Genomic DNA, 6,213 nt, shown 5'->3' on the forward strand with positions numbered 1-6,213 from the left:
TAACTCTAGGACAAGTAGCGATTTACAGAATTTACCTCTATTTCCCCTATTGGGCCCCCCCCCTCCTGTCCCTGGAGGATCAGAGCCAAAATTTATACAAGTTCCGTTCTCCTGCCCCAAAGGATGTTTGTGGCCAAATTTGGTTACAATCCATACAGTACTCTAGGACAATTAAGTAGTGATTTTTAGGATTTACCTCTATTTCCCCTATTGGGCCCCGCACCTCCTGCCCCAGCAGGGGCCAGAGCCAAAATTTATACAAGTTCTGTTTCCCTTCCAAAAAGGAGGTTTGTGGCCAAATTTGGTTACATTCCATGCAGAACTCTATTACTAGTAGCGATTTAAAGGACTCTAATTTCCTCTATTGGGCCCCACCTCTCCTGCCCCCGGGGTGTCAGAGCCAAAATTTCTACATGTTCTGTTCCCCTCCCCTCAAGGATGTTTATGGCCAAATTTGGTTACAATCCATGCAGAACTCTAGGACAAGTACCGATTGATAGGATTTACATATTATTCCCCTATTGGCCTTGTCCCTCCTGTCCCTCCGGAACCAGAGCCAAAATTTATACAAACTCAGTTCTTATTCTCCCAACGATATTTCTGGCCAAATTTGGTTACATTCCATGCAGAACTCTATGACTAGTAGCGATTTAAAGGATTTACCTCTATTTCCCCTATTGGGCCCCACCCCTCCTGCCCCCCATGGGGTCAGAGCCAAAATTTATACAAGTTCTGTTCCCCTTCCCCCAAGGATATTTGTGGCCAAATTTGGTTACATTCTATTCAGAACTCTATGACTAGTAGATTTACCTCTATTTCCCCTATTGGGCCCCACCCCTCCTGCCCCTGCTGGGGTCAGAGCCAAAATTTATACAAGTTTTGTTTCCCTTCCTCAAAGGATATTTGTGGCCAAATTTGGTTACATTCCATTCAGAACTCTATGACTAGTAGGGATTTAAAAGATTTACCCGCCCCTCCTTCCCCTGGGGGATCAGAGCCAAAATTTATACAAGTTCTGTTCCCTTTCCCTCAAGGATGTTTGTGGCTAATTTTGGTTACAATCCATGCAGAACTCTAGGACAAGTAGCGATTTAAAGGATTTACCTCTATTTCCCCTATTGGGCCCCGCCCCTCCTGCCCCCGGGGGATCAGAGCCAAAATTTATACAAGTTCTGTTCCCCTTCCCCAAAGGATGTTTGTGGCCAAATTTGGTTACAATCCATGAATAACTCTAGGACAAGTAGCGATTTACAGAATTTACCTCTATTTCCCCTATTGGGCCCCCCCCCCCCCACCTGCCCCCGTGGGGTCAGAGCCAAAATTTGGTTACAATCCATGAATAACTCTAGGACAAGTAGCGATTTACAGAATTTACCTCTATTTCCCCTATTGGGCCCCGCCCCTCCTGCCCCCGGGGGGTCAGAGCCAAAATTTATACAAGTTCTGTTCCCCCTCCCCCAAGGATGTTTGTGGCCAAATTTGGTTACAATCCATGAATAACTCTAGGACAAGTAGCGATTTAAAGGATTTACCTCTATTTCCCCTATTGGGCCCCGCCCCTCCTGCCCCCGGGGGGTCAGAGCCAAAATTTATACAAGTTCTGTTCCCCCTCCCCCAAGGATGTTTGTGGCCAAATTTGGTTACAATCCATGCAGAACTCTATGACTAGTAGCGATTTAAAGGAAATGTTGACGGACAGACGGATGGACGACGGACACCGCGCCATGACATAAGCTCACCGGCCAGAAGGTGAGCTAAAAACACAATTGCTAGTCCTACTCCTTTCACACCGACGGTTACTAGAAATGAGCAACATTTATTTCACTCATCACCTGATGTAAATCACGATACTCCGCGATCTGTAACACGCGACACCCAAAGTCGTCGTCATCTAGAATTCAACTCTTCATCAAGTTCAAAGGACAATCGTAACCAAACTCCGCTCACAGTGCCCCCTAGTCCTATACCTATACCGCAGACTCCACCACTCACACTAGTCCGTAGGCGTGGCACTTGGACTATGATATGTCTGGATGATTTGACATTCTACTACTCAGGACATTTGTGTTGTATTTTTACAGACTTGATGTTAATTTTATGTTCACTTAGACAAGTACTCTGACATGTTAGTGATCACTGTATATCAGTCTTTGCCAATAGTACTCATATTAGTGATACTTCACCGCCAAAGACTGAGGTGGGGGGTGGGGGGGGAGATAGAGGATTATATGTTATACTTGATCATGTATGTGTCCATGTATGCGTCAGTATGTCACCAATTATTATTGTCTAGATCTAATTTACTTTGTGTGTCTTTTCAGACCGTATTCATTGTTGAATAAACACCTTATGAATCAAACGGACTTGAGTCCCATTTATTTTATAGAAAAAAAAAAAACCTATTGCAAGTACAAGTATTTCCAAATCGTATCACACGCTACACTCGATACTCCAGGGGTTACTTTCACTGTCGCTATATCTATCTCTTTAGGACTATTACTTGATGGGCAACCTTCAGAGAAAAAAAAAGAAAAGGAAGAAAAAAAACCTGACCAATCACAGGCCCAGCAGAAACTTCCTTTGAATACTAGTATTACAGATCACATGAACAAAGCGAAGAAAGCAAATCGCATTAAAAACTTTCCATTACATGGATAAAGACATTTATAAAGGATAGATAAAGTCTAGAAATAAAAGCGTACAACGTCGTGTCACAAAACTTGTGTCGGAACTAGAATATCTGAACGCCGAGGAACACATAAAAAGAGCCTTGTGGTTTACCATCCTATACCACTATTCCAGATAAGCTAAGTCATGTAATAATAGAACGATCAAAATATTAGAAGACATGATCATCATCATCAAACTTTATTTACTCCAGGTGGAGATACAATATAAATTGACTGAAAAAAGGGGAAGAAAAGGGAAAACAAAAGGAACGGTTCGATCAGTATAAATTAAAGAGTAATAGGTAAGCCATTACTTTCTGCGCAAATTATTATACAAATGTACATGTAGTAACAAGGTCAATAAACGCGAAGCGTTCGTGATGAACCAAGCCGATTTCATAAGGAATGTCTTTCTGGTAGCATCATCCTTGGAGGGATTCCCACCGTTTCACCTAAAAGGGTTCGAGCAAATGAAATATCATTTTTGCTTATGATAGTGTTGAAGACACAAGGCCCGAGTTCAGCCATGACTTCTTGTAGAAAACCGTCAAGGAGAGCTCTGGAATACTCCCAGTTAGAGTAGAATTGAACTATGGCGTCGTGGAAGGGATGTTTGCACAAAACACATCATGTAGTATCATGGGTGACTTATAATGTCAACGTTGAGCACAAGGAATAAATAACCTGGATATCCAATAAAGATGTTGCAGCTTGCAACATGATAACGTACGGTTTGTAGGAAGAGTCTGGATCATTTATCATACAAACTTTTAAGACCAGGTTTCCGGTAGATAATAAAGCGGTCTTCACATATACAATTGACTTCCATTTTGAGGGGAATGTATATGTCATGTGGTCACAAGACTTGTGTCGGAACCACAGGGATCTGAGAATTAAATACAATTTATAAAATTATGGATCCAACTGTAACCAATTCTCATATTCCTGTGGTCCGAACTAGCAGATCACGAAAGGAACACCTAAAAAGAGCGTCCTTGTGGTTTACCATTCTTGGAATGCATGCGTGATAGAGCTAACTCGATAAAGTTATTTAAAACAGAATTATCAAATATTAGAGGACCGTAAAACGCAAACTATATACAAAAACATCTTAAAACCAAACTATGCGAGAATTCCTTTTTCGAACCATGTCATTGATAACACGAACGTCTAACATCAACAATGATGGGTCCACAACCTTTCAGGTCTCGTTTGAAAGCGCCCTTCATCGACTAGTTTCACAAGAAGTGACAATAGTCTGATAGTAGTCTCGGACTAATCGTATGACGTAATAGACGGTGAGTTACCGTTAGGCACCCTTTTATATATATGTGCATGCATCAGGTCACGGTCATTAAATATGATAAATTCGACACTTAAAATGATGCCAAGTTATCTCTCGATGAATATCATACTTAGTAATCAAAGATATACCAAGGCGTCTTGATTATTGCTGGACTATATCCAAAGTTACCGCTATACCAGCATGATACAACTCTTGTTTCTGGTGACTTAAACAAATCATTTATGAGTTATGCATGTACATTATTGAATTTCTTTTTAATTTCGACTTCCAAGAGGAATCACAGTGTCTATCGATGAATGGTCTATGGCTAATAATTTAATAACAAGGGCAATACAGACATCCTATCAACCATTTGGACATCCATATTCAACTTACAATGACAAAAAAAAAAAAAACAAGAGGCCCAAGAGGCCTTGAAGGTCACCTGTGTGCTGCTACAGAAAAGCATTGCAAAGTTGGTTCAAATCTGTAAAGAGTATTTACGAATTAGAATAAACTTTAAAGTTGAACCTTTTAGAATTTTTATTGTTTGTTTTTCATTTTGATAGTGTATTATGTTACCAAACCTTATGCTTAAAATTCCAACAAAACCAAACAAAAAGTCATTCAATGTCAGTGATTTCATAAATTTCACTTTAATCTATTATTTGGTTCTATCAAATCTGTGAATTCAGAATAAGATTTTTGAAGTTTTAGCCTATTTGACCCCTTTTAGCCCGCCCCTCTGGCCCCTGGGGGTCGGCCAGGTCAGGACAAATATGGATATGGTGTTAAAATGCTATTTCAGGCTAATAATTCTAACCCAGTTTGACTATTCCTATGAAAACAAAGCAAATAATGTTCATAAATGTGTTTTTCCTATATTTCCCATGGGAAAATCTGAGATCCCAGGGCGATGAAATTCACAATTTTTGTAAAGGGCCTTATTAAGACCTTCCAATCTATGAAAAGTATCAGGTTCCATCAAATCTGTGATTTCAGAAGAAGATTTTTTTAAAGAAAAAGTTTTAGCCTATTTGACCCTTTTTTGGCCCCGCCCCTAAGGCCCCTGGGGGTCAGCCAGGACCAATATGGATATGACGATAAAATGCTATCTCAGGCTAAACATTCTAACCCAGTTTGACTAATTTCCTATGAAAAATAAGCAAAAAACATTCATATATGTGTTTTTCCTATGTAAACTATAGTTAACTTGACCACCTCCCTAGGGGGAAACATGAGACCCCAGGGTCATATAATTCACAATTTTTGTAAAGGACCTTAAGACCTATCCATCAATGAAGAGTTTTTGATTCTACCAGTTCCAGAATTTTAGAAAATTTTTGAAGTTTTAGCCTACTTGATCCCTTTTGGCCCCGCCCCTAAGGCCCCTGGGAGTCAGTCATGGAAAATTTGTTAATAGAATTCAATGGCCATTTCATAGGGATAATTCTTACAACATTTGACTAATTTTCTATTATAAATGACCAAGTAATGCTCCAAAATGTGTTTTCACTATATAAACTATAATAAATTTTAACCCCCTCCCCAGGGGGAAACCCGAGACCCCAGGGTCATATAGTTCACAATTTTTGTAGAGGGCCTTGAGACCTTTCTATCTATGAAGAGTATTTGATTCTACCACATCTGTGAGTGGAAGAGAAGATTTTTGAAATTTTAGTCAATTTTACCCCTTTTGGCCCCTCCCACAGCCCCCTGGGGGGTGGGGGTCATATAATTCACAATTTTGATCGGCCTTATGCCTTAGAAGGATTTCATCGAAATTGCTTCAGCGGTTTTTGAGAAGAAGTCGAAAATGTAAATTGTTTACGAACACACGACGGACAAAAGGCGATGGGGCCGCGGTGGCCGAGTGGTTAAGATGTCCCGACATATTACCACAAGCCCTCCACCTCTGGGAAGCCGGTTCGAATGCCATGTGGGGCAGTTGCCAGGTACTGACCGCTGGCTGGTGGTTTTTCTCAAGGTACTCCGGCTTTCCTTCACCAACACACCTGGCACGTCCTTACATGACCCTGGCTGTTAATAGGACGTAAAAATAAACAAACCAAACCAAACAAAAGGTGATTAGAATAGGTCACTTGAGACCTCGTGACCTAAAAAAAAAAACCCCAACGGTCATTCGTTTTGTTCGCACACAACAAGTATTTTGAAGGTAACTATTTAACAGTCGTGAACAAGGATTCCAAAATGTCGTCCTCAATTATAATTTATAAATAAACTTTTTAAAAAGGTTTT

This window comes from Argopecten irradians, chromosome 3 (assembly GCF_041381155.1).
Source record: "Argopecten irradians isolate NY chromosome 3, Ai_NY, whole genome shotgun sequence".
NCBI lineage: Eukaryota > Metazoa > Mollusca > Bivalvia > Pectinida > Pectinidae > Argopecten > Argopecten irradians.